This window comes from Phyllobates terribilis, unplaced genomic scaffold, assembly GCF_046119375.1.
Source record: "Phyllobates terribilis strain yellow unplaced genomic scaffold, ASM4611937v1 Scaffold_12__6_contigs__length_324123572, whole genome shotgun sequence".
Taxonomy (NCBI): Eukaryota; Metazoa; Chordata; class Amphibia; order Anura; family Dendrobatidae; genus Phyllobates; species Phyllobates terribilis.
The window spans coordinates 298,928,219-298,942,749 of record NW_027362772.1 but is presented as its reverse complement, the minus strand read 5'-3'; positions in this window follow the sequence as shown (position 1 = coordinate 298,942,749).

Sequence of the window (14,531 nt, the reverse complement as noted above, 5' to 3'; positions counted from 1 at the left end):
ATGCAGAAAAAAATTATACTGAATTTGCAAACTGATGGAGGTCAGTATATATGGACTAATAGAAAAAGTCCCACACACTGCTAGAAGCTCAAATATTTTTTCAGAGCTAGATGTAGAAAAAAATGATATTGAATTTGCAACCTGATGGAGGTCAGTGTAGATGGACTAATAGACCAAGTCCCTCACACTGCTAGAAGCCCAAATATTTTTTCAGAGCTAGATACAGATAAAAATTATTTTTAATTTGCAATATGGTGGAGGTTCGTATAGATGGACTAATAGACCAAGTCCCACACACTGCTAGAAGCCCAAATATTTTTTCAGAGCTAGATGCAGAAAACAATTATATTGAATTTGCAACCTGATGGAGGTCAGTATAGATGGACTAATAGACCAAGTCCCACACACTGCTAGAAGCTCAAATATTTTTTCAGAGCTAGATGCAGATAAAAATTATTTTTAATTTGCAACCTGGTGGAGGTTAGTATAGATGGACTAATAGAACAAGTCCCACACACTGCTAGAAGTCCAAATTTTTTTTCAGAGCTAGATGCAGATAAAAATTATATTGAATTTGCAACCTGATGGAGGTCAGTATAGATGGACTAATAGAACAAGTCCCACACACTGCTAGAAGCCCAAATATTTTTTAAGAGCTAGATGCAGATAAAAATTATTTTTAATTTGCAACCTGGTGGAGGTTAGTATAGATGGACTAATAGACCAAGTACCACACACTGCTAGAAGCCCAAACATTTTTTCAGAGCTAGATGCAGAAAAAAACTATATTGAATTTGCAACCTGATGGAGGTCAGTATAGATGGACTAATAGACCAAGTCACACACACTGCTAGAAGCCCAAATATTTTTTCAGAGCTAGATGCAGAAAAAATTATTTTTAATTTGCAACCTGGTGGATGTTAGTATAGATGGACTAATAGACCAAGTACCACACACTGCTAGAAGCCCAAATATTTTTTCACAGCTAGATGCAGAAAAAAATTATATTGATTTTGCAACCTGATGGAGGTCAGTATAGATGGACTAATAGACCAAGTCCCACACAATGCTAGAAGCCCAAATATTTTTTCAGAGCTAGATGCAGATAAAAATTATTTTTAATTTGCAACCTGGTGGAGGTTAGTATAGATGGACTAATAGAACAAGTCCCACACACTGCTAGAAGCCCAAATATTATTTCAGAGCTAGATGCAGATAAAAATTATATTGAATTTGCAACCTGATGGAGGTCAGTATAGATGGACTAATAGAGCAAGTCCCACACACTGCTAGAAGCCCAAATATTTTTTAAGAGCTAGATGCAGATAAAAATTATTTTTAATTTGCAACCTGGTGGAGGTTAGTATAGATGGACTAATAGACCAAGTACCACACACTGCTAGAAGCCCAAACATTTTTTCAGAGCTAGATGCAGAAAAAAACTATATTAAATTTGCAACCTGATGGAGGTCAGTATAGATGGACTAATAGACCAAGTCACACACACTGCTAGAAGCCCAAATATTTTTTCAGAGCTAGAGGCAGATAAAAATAATTTTTAATTTGCAACCTGGTGGAGGTTAGTATAGATGGACTAATAGACCAAGTACCACACACTGCTAGAAGCCCAAATATTTTTTCAGAGCTAGATGCAGATAAAAATAATTTTTAATTTGCAACCTGGTGGAGGTTAGTATAGATGGACTAATAGAACAAGTCCCACACACTGCTAGAAGCCCAAATATTTTTTCAGAGCTAGATGCAGAAAAAAGTAATATTGAATTTGCAACCTGATGGAGGTCAGTGTAGAAGGACAAATAGAACAAGTCCCACACACTGCTAGAAGCCCAAATATTTTTTCAGAGCTAGATGCAGAAAAAATTATTTTTAATTTGCAACCTGGTGGAGGTTAGTATAGATGGACTAATAGACCAAGTACCACACACTGCTAGAAGCCCAAATATTTTTTCACAGCTAGATGCAGAAAAAAATTATATTGATTTTGCAACCTGATGGAGGTCAGTATAGATGGACTAATAGACCAAGTCCCACACAATGCTAGAAGCCCAAATATTTTTTCAGAGCTAGATGCAGATAAAAATTATTTTTAATTTGCAACCTGGTGGAGGTTAGTATAGATGGACTAATAGAACAAGTCCCACACACTGCTAGAAGTCCAAATATTTTTTCACAGCTAGATGCAGAAAAAAATTATATTGAATTTGCAACCTGATGGAGGTCAGTGTAGATGGACTAATAGAACAAGTCCCACACACTGCTAGAAGCCCAAATATTTTTTCAGAGCTAGATGCAGATAAAAATTATTTTTAATTTGCAACCTGGTGGAGGTTAGCATAGATGGACTAATAGACCAAGTACCACACACTGCTAGAAGCCCAAATATTTTTTCAGAGCTAGATGCAGATAAAAATTATTTTTAATTTGCAACCTGGCGGAGATTAGTATAGATGGACTAATAGAACAAGTCCCACACACTGCTAGAAGCCCAAATATTTTTTCAGAGCTAGATGCAGAAAAAAATAATATTGAATGTGCAACCTGATGGAGGTCAGTGTAGATGGACTAATAGAACAAGTCCCACACACTGCTAGAAGCCCAAATATTTTTTCAGAGCTAGATGCAGAAAAAAATATTTTTAATTTGCAACCTGGTGGAGGTTAGTATAGATGGACTAATAGACCAAGTACCACACACTGCTAGAAGCCCAAATATTTTTTCACAGCTAGATGCAGAAAAAAATTATATTGAATTTGCAACCTGATGGAGGTCAGTATAGATGGACTAATAGACCAAGTCCCACACAATGCTAGAAGCCCAAATATTTTTTCAGAGCTAGATGCAGATAAAAATTATTTTTAATTTGCAACCTGGTGGAGGTTAGTATAGATGTACTAATAGCACAAGTCCCACACACTGCTAGAAGCCCAAATATTTTTTCAGAGCTAGATGCAGAAAAAAATTATATTGAATTTGCAACCTGATGGAGGTCAGTATAGATGGACTAATAGACCAAGTCCCACACACTGCTAGAAGCCCAAATAGTTTTTCAGAGCTAGATGCAGATAAAAATTATTTTTAATTTGCAACCTGGTGCAGGTTAGTATAGATGGACTAATAGACCAAGTACCACACACTGCTAGAAGCCCAAATATTTTTTCAGAGCTAGATGCAGAAAAAAATTATATTGAATTTGCAACCTGATGGAGGTCAGTGTAGATGGACAAATAGAACAAGTCCCACACACTGCTAGAAGCCCAAATATTTTTTCAGAGCTAGAGGCAGATAAAAATAATTTTTAATTTGCAACCTGGTGGAGGTTAGTATAGATGGACTAATAGACCAAGTACCACACACTGCTAGAAGCCCAAATATTTTTTCAGAGCTAGATGCAGATAAAAATAATTTTTAATTTGCAACCTGGTGGAGGTTAGTATAGCTGGACTAATAGAACAAGTCCCACACACTGCTAGAAGCCCAAATATTTTTTCAGAGATAGATGCAGAAAAAAGTAATATTGAATTTGCAACCTGATGGAGGTCAGTGTAGATGGACAAATAGAACAAGTTCCACACACTGCTAGAAGCCCAAATATTTTTTCAGAGCTAGATGCAGAAAAAATTATTTTTAATTTGCAACCTGGTGGATGTTAGTATAGATGGACTAATAGACCAAGTACCACACACTGCTAGAAGCCCAAATATTTTTTCACAGCTAGATGCAGAAAAAAATTATATTGATTTTGCAACCTGATGGAGGTCAGTATAGATGGACTAATAGACCAAGTCCCACACAATGCTAGAAGCCCAAATATTTTTTCAGAGCTAGATGCAGATAAAAATTATTTTTAATTTGCAACCTGGTGGAGGTTAGTATAGATGGACTAATAGAACAAGTCCCACACACTGCTAGAAGCCCAAATATTTTTTCAGAGCTAGATGCAGATAAAAATTATATTGAATTTGCAACCTGATGGAGGTCAGTATAGATGGACTAATAGAACAAGTCCCACACACTGCTAGAAGCCCAAATATTTTTTAAGAGCTAGATGCAGATAAAAATTATTTTTAATTTGCAACCTGGTGGAGGTTAGTATAGATGGACTAATAGACCAAGTACCACACACTGCTAGAAGCCCAAACATTTTTTCAGAGCTAGATGCAGAAAAAAACTATATTAAATTTGCAACCTGATGGAGGTCAGTATAGATGGACTAATAGACCAAGTCACACACACTGCTAGAAGCCCAAATATTTTTTCAGAGCTAGAGGCAGATAAAAATAATTTTTAATTTGCAACCTGGTGGAGGTTAGTATAGATGGACTAATAGACCAAGTACCACACACTGCTAGAAGCCCAAATATTTTTTCAGAGCTAGATGCATATAAAAATAATTTTTCATTTGCAACCTGGTGGAGGTTAGTATAGATGGACTAATAGAACAAGTCCCACACACTGCTAGAAGCCCAAATATTTTTTCAGAGCTAGATGCAGAAAAAAGTAATATTGAATTTGCAACCTGATGGAGGTCAGTGTAGAAGGACAAATAGAACAAGTCCCACACACTGCTAGAATCCCAAATATTTTTTCAGAGCTAGATGCAGAAAAAATTATTTTTAATTTGCAACCTGGTGGAGGTTAGTATAGATAGACTAATAGACCAAGTACCACACACTGCTAGAAGCCCAAATATTTTTTCACAGCTAGATGCAGAAAAAAATTATATTGATTTTGCAACCTGATGGAGGTCAGTATAGATGGACTAATAGACCAAGTCCCACACAATGCTAGAAGCCCAAATATTTTTTCAGAGCTAGATGCAGATAAAAATTATTTTTAATTTGCAACCTGGTGGAGGTTAGTATAGATGGACTAATAGAACAAGTCCCACACACTGCTAGAAGTCCAAATATTTTTTCACAGCTAGATGCAGAAAAAAATTATATTGAATTTGCAACCTGATGGAGGTCAGTGTAGATGGACTAATAGAACAAGTCCCACACACTGCTAGAAGCCCAAATATTTTTTCAGAGCTAGATGCAGATAAAAATTATTTTTAATTTGCAACCTGGTGGAGGTTAGCATAGATGGACTAATAGACCAAGTACCACACACTGCTAGAAGCCCAAATATTTTTTCAGAGCTAGATGCAGATAAAAATTATTTTTAATTTGCAACCTGGCGGAGATTAGTATAGATGGACTAATAGAACAAGTCCCACACACTGCTAGAAGCCCAAATATTTTTTCAGAGCTAGATGCAGAAAAAAATAATATTGAATGTGCAACCTGATGGAGGTCAGTGTAGATGGACTAATAGAACAAGTCCCACACACTGCTAGAAGCCCAAATATTTTTTCAGAGCTAGATGCAGAAAAAAATATTTTTAATTTGCAACCTGGTGGAGGTTAGTATAGATGGACTAATAGACCAAGTACCACACACTGCTAGAAGCCCAAATATTTTTTCACAGCTAGATGCAGAAAAAAATTATATTGAATTTGCAACCTGATGGAGGTCAGTATAGATGGACTAATAGACCAAGTCCCACACAATGCTAGAAGCCCAAATATTTTTTCAGAGCTAGATGCAGATAAAAATTATTTTTAATTTGCAACCTGGTGGAGGTTAGTATAGATGGACTAATAGCACAAGTCCCACACACTGCTAGAAGCCCAAATATTTTTTCAGAGCTAGATGCAGAAAAAAATTATATTGAATTTGCAACCTGATGGAGGTCAGTATAGATGGACTAATAGACCAAGTCCCACACACTGCTAGAAGCCCAAATAGTTTTTCAGAGCTAGATGCAGATAAAAATTATTTTTAATTTGCAACCTGGTGCAGGTTAGTATAGCTGGACTAATAGACCAAGTACCACACACTGCTAGAAGCCCAAATATTTTTTCAGAGCTAGATGCAGAAAAAAATTATATTGAATTTGCAACCTGATGGAGGTCAGTGTAGATGGACAAATAGAACAAGTCCCACACACTGCTAGAAGCCCAAATATTTTTTCAGAGCTAGATGCAGAAAAAATTATTTTTAATTTGCAACCTGGTGGAGGTTAGTATAGATGGACTAATAGACCAAGTACCACACACTGCTAGAAGCCCAAATATTTTTTCACAGCTAGATGCAGAAAAAAATTATATTGATTTTGCAACCTGATGGAGGTCAGTATAGATGGACTAATAGACCAAGTCCCACACAATGCTAGAAGCCCAAATATTTTTTCAGAGCTAGATGCAGATAAAAATTATTTTTAATTTGCAACCTGGTGGAGGTTAGTATAGATGGACTAATAGAACAAGTCCCACACACTGCTAGAAGTCCAAATATTTTTTCACAGCTAGATGCAGAAAAAAATTTTATTGAATTTGCAACCTGATGGAGGTCAGTGTAGATGGACTAATAGAACAAGTCCCACACACTGCTAGAAGCCCAAATATTTTTTCAGAGCTAGATGCAGATAAAAATTATTTTTAATTTGCAACCTGGTGGAGGTTAGCATAGATGGACTAATAGACCAAGTACCACACACTGCTAGAAGCCCAAATATTTTTTCAGAGCTAGATGCAGATAAAAATTATTTTTAATTTGCAACCTGGCGGAGATTAGTATAGATGGACTAATAGAACAAGTCCCACACACTGCTAGAAGCCCAAATATTTTTTCAGAGCTAGATGCAGAAAAAAATAATATTGAATGTGCAACCTGATGGAGGTCAGTGTAGATGGACTAATAGAACAAGTCCCACACACTGCTAGAAGCCCAAATATTTTTTCAGAGCTAGATGCAGAAAAAAATATTTTTAATTTGCAACCTGGTGGAGGTTAGTATAGATGGACTAATAGACCAAGTACCACACACTGCTAGAAGCCCAAATATTTTTTCACAGCTAGATGCAGAAAAAAATTATATTGAATTTGCAACCTGATGGAGGTCAGTATAGATGGACTAATAGACCAAGTCCCACACAATGCTAGAAGCCCAAATATTTTTTCAGAGCTAGATGCAGATAAAAATTATTTTTAATTTGCAACCTGGTGGAGGTTAGTATAGATGGACTAATAGCACAAGTCCCACACACTGCTAGAAGCCCAAATATTTTTTCAGAGCTAGATGCAGAAAAAAATTATATTGAATTTGCAACCTGATGGAGGTCAGTATAGATGGACTAATAGACCAAGTCCCACACACTGCTAGAAGCCCAAATAGTTTTTCAGAGCTAGATGCAGATAAAAATTATTTTTAATTTGCAACCTGGTGCAGGTTAGTATAGATGGACTAATAGACCAAGTACCACACACTGCTAGAAGCCCAAATATTTTTTCAGAGCTAGATGCAGAAAAAAATTATATTGAATTTGCAACCTGATGGAGGTCAGTGTAGATGGACTAATAGAACAAGTCCCACACACTGCTAGAAGCCCAAATATTTTTTCAGAGCTAGATGCAGTTAAAAATTATTTTTAATTTGCAACCTGGTGGAGGTTAGTATAGATGGACTAATAGAACAAGTCCCACACACTGCTAGAGGCCCAAATATTTTTTCAGAGCTAGATGCAGAAAAAAATTATATTGAATTTGCAACCTGGTGGAGGTAAGAATAGATGGACTAATAGACCAAGTCCCACACACTGCTAGAAGCCCAAATATTTTTTCAGAGCTAGATGCAGAAAAAAATTATATTGAATTTTCAACCTGGTGGAGGTTAGTATAGATGGACTAATAGACCAAGTCTCACACACTGCTAGAAGCCCAAATATTTTTTCAGAGCTAGATGCAGATAACAATAATTTTTAATTTGCAACCTGGTGGAGGTTAGAATAGATGGACTAATAGACCAAGTCCCACACACTGCTAGAAGCCCAAATATTTTTTCAGAGCTAGATGCCGAAAAAAACTATATTGAATTTGCAACCTGATGGAGGTCAGTATAGATGGACTAATAGACCAAGTCCCACACACAGCTAGAAGCCCAAATATTTTTTCAGAGCTAGATGCAGATAAAAATTATTTTTAATTTGCAACCTGGTGGAGGTTAGTATAGATGGACTAATAGACCAAGTCCCACACACTGCTAGAAGCCCAAATATTTTTTCAGAGCTAGATGCAGAAAAAAATTATACTGAATTTGCAACCTGATGGAGGTCAGTATAGATGGACTAATAGAACAAGTCCCACACACTGCTAGAAGCCCAAATATTTTTTCAGAGCTAGATGCCGAAAAAAATTATATTGAATTTGCAACCTGATGGAGGTCAGTATAGATGGACTAATAGACCAAGTCCCACACACTGCTAGAAGCCCAAATATTTTTTCAGAGCTAGATGCAGAAAAAATTATATTTAATTTGCAACCTGATGGAGGTCAGTATAGATGGACTAATAGACCAAGTCCCACACACTGCTAGAAGTACCAAATATTTTTTCAGAGCTCGATGCAGAAAAATATTATATTGAATTTGCAACCTGGTGGAGGTTAGTATAGATGGATTAATATAATGATGCTATGTCCAAAAGATTTTACTTCACTAGTTGCAGTAAAAAAATTGGTATTCTATACACAGGTGGTGTAGCTTGCAACACAGATAGGCTACTCCACTGACTAACACACTCTGCAATAGGATTTACTTTGCTAGATTTAGCCAAATGCTGTGAAAAAAACTTGCACAGCACTGGCACAGACCTGCCTGTCAAAAACTGATAGGAACTGATGTAACTTAGTCCTGAAAAGGACTGCAATTACAATTGTCTTTACTCCCAACCTATCTATTTAAGAGCACAGACCTGCCTGATAAAAGTCATAGGAAATGCTGTAACCTAGTCTTTAAAAGGACTGCAATCACAACTATTCCCTACTCCCAAGCTATCTGTAGATTTGTGAGAAAATTGGCTTGAAATTAACAAAGTATAGCGCACACAGCAACAGCGGTGCCGTCTAACACGCAGCTGCAGCAGTGAGAAAATGGTGGCGATGGGGAAAATGGCTGGGTCTTATAGGGCAAGGACATGTGACATACACTGCCAATGACACATGCCCTTGCTTGTGTGAAAAAAAGCACTTCGCTCCGTGTGTGCACTGCTGATAGGCTGACAGATTGCACCTCCCCATTGTAAATGCGGGAAAGAGAAAAAGAAATGGAGATCTTCATTATTCTTGAAGAGATCCATCCCCTGCCCCTCCCCCCGCCCGGCTGTACACTCAAACTGCGTATTAACATTAATTTTCAGCATTACTGAGAAAAAATCCAGTTATGATTTTGGTGCACGAACAGTTATCGATCATAACCTCGAAGAGCCAAATTTTTTTAAAACCGTTCATGTTCGCCGAACGGCTCGAACACCGCCCAAAACAGCTCGAATTTGAGATTGGCGAACAGTTCGAGTCGAACACCGCTCATCTCTACTACCAACCAGGTGGAATTCAACATTACATATGTTGGAGGTTGTGTAAGCAGCAGGCAGCACTAATTGAGTACCAGCTGCAGCTGGCGCAAACAAGTCGCACTGCGCGCCGTTCACACTTCACCACCACTGAGTGGGCCTCTATGAAGGACATCTGCCACGTTTTGCGTGCCTTTGATTATTCCACGTGGATGGTGAGTGCAGATGATGCACTAGTCAGCATGACTATCCCTCTTATCTGCCTGCTTGAAAAAAACACTGCAGCACTAAGGGAGGAGGTTTTGGAAGAGGTGGAGGATGAGGAGACACAAATGCCATCTGCTTCTGTACAGTCTGCGCAACATGTATCCTCACAAAGGCCTAGGCAGGGGACACTTTGTGAGGAGGATGAGGAGGAGTCAATGGAGGAGGAAGACATCTGTACAGAGGAGGGAGGTACACAATGCTCTAGTAGTCAGTATCTAGAGCGAGGGTGGGGTGATGCAGAGCAGGCAGAGATCATGCCTCAAGCAGGGGACAGAGTTTCTTGGCCAGTTGGCAGTCTGCAGCACATGGTTGATTTCATGCTGCAGTGCCTGAGAAACGACCGCAGCATCGTCCACATACTCAACACGGCTGATTATTGGGTGTCCACCCTCCTAGATCCTTGCTATCGGGACAACTTACAAAGCCTCATAACACCGTTGAACCGGGAGCGTAAAATGCGGGAGTACCAAGACACACTGGTGCATTCCATCATGTTCTCCATTCCAACAGAGAGCAGTGCTGCTAGTGCTTTACAAAGCAGCTCAGTGCGTCGAGGCAGTGGAGGAAGCTCTGCACAAAGAGGGAGCAGAAGCAGAGCCTCAGCACAAGGCAAGACCAGTATGGCCCAAATGTGGCAAAGTTTTGTGTCGGAAAGCGTCTTTAGTTCCTCCGATAACGTTGACTTGCTTACTTTTCTGAAAATGAACAAGGCCTGGATCTCGCATGACTTTGCCAGACCTCTTCCAGATTAAATAATTGGTTGTCAACAGTATCCAGGTCTCCTGTTGTGTTCATGTTTCTACCACCTGAACTGTAATCTCTGGGCTCCAACACCGCCAGTTGCTGCTCAGAAGTGCCGTCTGCGCAGTCAACACTTGCTCCAGTGTTATTGGGGTTCAGTAATGTCAGCTGATCCCCTGCTGTATGTCCGGCAATTTCTCCTGCTCTGTCCAAATTCACACTACTACTGATTTCAAACTTGCTCCAATTAGGCCTCTGGCTCCACTCTGCTTTTAGTATTTACCCTGGGTTCCAGCACCGCCAGCTGTTTCCCAGTAGTGTCTTTTGCACGGGTACTCCCTCCTGCCCAGCCTGGTTCCAGCACGTCAGCTGTTTCCGGGTAGTGTCAACGTCACTTTGCCTCCAATACGTTGTCCTGTCGTATTGCGGTCGGGTTAGCCGACTCTATGGTGCCTGTAGTTTAGGTGACTCCTATGTGGGCTGCAGGATCTCGCAATGAAGGCTGGTTCCATAGTGCCAATAGGACAAGTATCCCCTGTAGGACTGAGGGTTTCGGTAACTCCGGCCGGCTTGCGGCCTTGCAATTTTTTTTTTCATTGGTACCTTCTGCTGCCTATCTGAGTTCCAGTACCGTCAGCTGGTCCTCGGTAGTTCCATTGGCTCTTGTACCTTCTGCTACCCATCCTGGTTCCAGTACTGTCAGCTGGTCCTCGGTAGTTCCATTTGCTCTTGTACCTTCTGCTACCCATCTGGGTTTCAGTACCGTTTGCTGGTTTTCGGCAGAGCCTTTGGCTTAGGTGCCTCCTTCTCGGTATCTGAGTTCCACCAACATCTGCTGGTTCTTGGTAGTGCTTTCTGGCACAGGTACCTCCTGCTTAGTAACTGGGTTCCAGTACCGTCAGCTGGTCCTCGGTAGTTCCATTGGCTCTTGTACCTTCTGCTACCCATCCAGGTTCCAGTACCATTAGCTGGTCCTCGGTAGTTATATTTGCTCTTGTACCTTCTGCTACCCATCCGGGTTCCAGCACCGTCAGCTGGTTCTCGGCAGTGTCTTTGGCACGGGTACTCTCTCCTGTCCAGCCTGGTTCCAGCACGCCAGCTGTTTCCGGGTAGTCTCAACGTCACTTTGCCTCCAATACGTTGTCCTGTCGTTTTGCGGTCGGGTTAGCCGACTCTATGGTGCCTGCAGTTTAGGTGACTCCTATGTGGGCTGCGGGATCTCACAATGAAGGCTGGTTCCATAGTGCCAATAGGACAAGTACCCCCTGTAGGACTGTGGGTTTCGGTAACTCCGGCCGGCTCGAGGCCTTGCAACTTTTTTTTCATGGGTACCTTCTGCTGCCTATCTGAGTTCCATAACCATTAGCTGGTCCTCGGTAGTTCCATTTGCTCTTGTACCTTCTGCTATCTATCCGGGTTCCAGTACCTTCAGCTGGTCCTCGGTAGTTCCATTTGCTTTTGTACCTTCTGCTACCCATCCGGGTTCCAGTACTGTCAGCTGGTTCTCGGCAGTGTCTTTGGCACGGGTACTCCCTCCTGCACAGTCTGGTTCCAGCACGCCAGCTGTTTCCGGGTAGTGTAAACGTCACTTTGCTTCCAATACATAATCCTGTTGTGTTGCGGTCGGGTTAGCCGACTCTATGGTGCCTGCAGTTTAGGTGACTCCTATGTGGGCTGCGGGATCTCGCAATGAAGGCTGGTTCCATAGTGCCAATAGGACAAGTACCCCCTGTAGGACTGTGGGTTTCGGTAACTCCGGCCGGCAGGCGGCCTTGCAACTTTTTTTTTCATGGGTACCTTCTGCTGCCTATCTGAGTTCCAGTACCATTAGCTGGTCCTCGGTAGCTCCATTTGCTCTTGTACCTTCTGCTACCCATCTGGGTTCCAGTACCGTTAGCTGGCTCTCGGCAGTGCCTTTGGCTTAGGTGCCTCCTTCTCTGTATCCGAGTTTCACCAACGTCTGCTGGTCCTTGGTAGTGCTTTCTGGCACAGGTACCTCCTGCTTATTAACTGGGTTCCAGTACCATCAGCTGGTCCTCGGTAGTTCCATTGGCACTTGTACCTTCTGCTACCCATCCGGGTTCCAGTACGGTCAGCTGGTCCTCGGTAGTTCCATTTGCTCTTGTACCTTCTGCTGCCCATCCGGGTTCCAGTACCGTTAGCTGGTTCTCGGCAGTGCCTTTGGCTTAGGTGCCTCCTTCTCGGTATCCGGGTTCCACCAACGTCTGCTGGTCCTTGGTAGTGCTTTCTGGCACAGGTACCTCCTGCTTAGTAACCGGGTTCCAGTACCGTCAGCTGGTCCTCGGTAGTTCCATTGGCTCTTGTACCTTCTGCTACCCATCCAGGTTCCAGTACCATCAGCTGGTTCCAGGCAGTGCCTCAGCCTTCTTGTAACTTCTGCTACATTTCCAAGTTGAAGCTTTTTGAAATGGTTTTTGGTAATCACTCTGGATCTCCCTGACGACGAACCTGAAGACGATGACCCTGAAGACCACCCCGAAGAAGCCGAGTTCCCCGAAGACGTTGACCCTGAAGACGACGACCCTGAAGACCACCCCGAAGAAGACGAGGACCCCGAACACGAGGACCCCGAACACGACGATCCTGAAGATGACGACCCTGAAGACCACCCCAAAGAAGACCATGAAGATGACCCTGAAGAAGATGACCAAGAGGACCAAGAACAAGAAGACAACCACCAAGATACAGAAGAACAAGAGACAGAAGACCAAGAAGCAGAAGAACAAAAAGCAGAAGAACATTAAGCATAAGACTAAAAATCAGAGCAAAAGATATTATCTAAATTATAATCAGAAGAAGACTAAGCAGTGTATGGGAGTGAGTCCGTTCCTCCTCGTGGTGCCCCTGGAAAAGACGGGGACAAATCCTGTTGTAAATCTTTTGTGACAGGCAGAACGGAAGGTGTAATCTTCAAACTTTTATAGATAACAACTACAGCAATGCCTGTCACAAATAAGAATATGATGAAGAAGAAGAAGATGAAGAAGTAGAATATGAAGAAGAATAATAGTTGAATAAGAAGAATATGAAGAATGTAAAAAAAAGAATAATAGGAAGATGGTGAAGAAGAAGAAGATGAATAAGGTGAAGAAGAAGTTGATGAAAAAGATGCTGCTGCTGAGGATGATGAAGGAGAAAGTGTGGGAGAAGTAAAAAAGAAGGTGAAGAGCATGGAAGTAGTGAAACATAAATATCTGACAAAATATAAAAAAGCTTAACATAGTCAATATCTTTGTAACTCCGAACATCTTAAAAAAAATATTAATTCCTGCTATTTCATTTGATTGGGCTAAACCTCTATGCCTTTAATGTCTCCTCCACCTCCCCCAATACATTCTACATTATTATTAGTTGTTTTCCTTCATGTAGAATTAACCTACAAGGAAAGAAAGGGTTTATTTTCATTCCGATATTTGTGTCCCATTGACTTGCATTGGTTTCCGGTATCGGAATCGGCGATATCCGATATTTTTTGGGTATCAATCCCATCCAATCCGATCCGATATTTCCCGATATTGGAAGGTATCACTCAACACTAATTACTTATTGATTTGTACTTTCATACCATAGATAGAGTTTGCCAAAAAATGTTCTCATCTTATTAACATATTTGAATAGCTTGTTGCACATTGGGTATGGGCAAGCAGTTCAGTGACTAAAAGAAATGAGCTAATCATTCTCCAGGCATTTCCTGCTCTGAAGATGCTCCATACTTACAAATCAAGTCAATACCAAGGTTCAACAGACACCCAGAAGATGTTGGGCATCTTTTTAAGCATTTTGCCATCGTTCTTGCTTAAAAAATTGCTAGCGGTTTCTTTATTGTTGGATGAAGTTCAAGAAAATATCATCTTGAAAAAGCCAGTAAAAAGATGCCCCCAAAATTGCTGTAAAAAAGACTCAGGAAATTATCAAAAAACATTAAAAAAGACACTTCAGGAAAAAAAAACTCCCTGGTTTCCTGAAGCGTCTTCCTTTGAAAAATGTCACCGTTTGTCCGGCTGAGAAAAATATTGTTTGCACATACTCTAAAAGCGACTTGTTTATAGAAAGATCATACAGTTTTCATGTGAATGTTTAATCCCATGACTCTA